Source organism: Pundamilia nyererei, unplaced genomic scaffold (genome assembly GCF_000239375.1).
Source record: "Pundamilia nyererei isolate P.nyererei 1_Seehausen unplaced genomic scaffold, PunNye1.0 scaffold00495, whole genome shotgun sequence".
In the NCBI taxonomy this organism is placed as follows: domain Eukaryota; kingdom Metazoa; phylum Chordata; class Actinopteri; order Cichliformes; family Cichlidae; genus Pundamilia; species Pundamilia nyererei.
This window is the reverse complement of record NW_005187896.1, coordinates 26,119-26,621: the sequence shown is the minus strand read 5'-3', so window position 1 is coordinate 26,621 and position 503 is coordinate 26,119.

Genomic DNA, 503 nt, shown 5'->3' with positions numbered 1-503 from the left:
GTTTTCGATGTCTGTTTGTTCACAGGCTGACACAGTGCTGTATAGAGCAGTGCTGCTACACGGCTGAACCGCAGTGAAAGTGTGAGCACCATCCAAACTGCTCTTTAGACAAAAACCAGGGTATTTCCAGATTCCCCCTCTTTCATTTTCATCTTCTGATCTCCTTCTGCTCAGAAAATTGAGTTTCCTCTCAAGCAGACAGCGGGCCCATTATCTCCTCCACCTCCTGCAGCTTCAGTTTGTCCCCTCCTCCCCCCGACTTCCATAGCCTTCCTCCATTTTCATGTCCTCTATTGCTTAATTCGCTTAACCTGCAAGTGCGTGTGTGTGTGCGTGTGTGTGTGTGCGTGCGTGTGTGTGTGTGTGTGTGTGCATGCGTCTGAGAGCTGATGGTTAAGAGTCAAAGATCAATACAACAGATGAGGATCATTCCCTCTCATGTCCTTGTCTCATGTCTGGCATTATCTGGGACATGTCATTAAAACTCACACACACACACACAC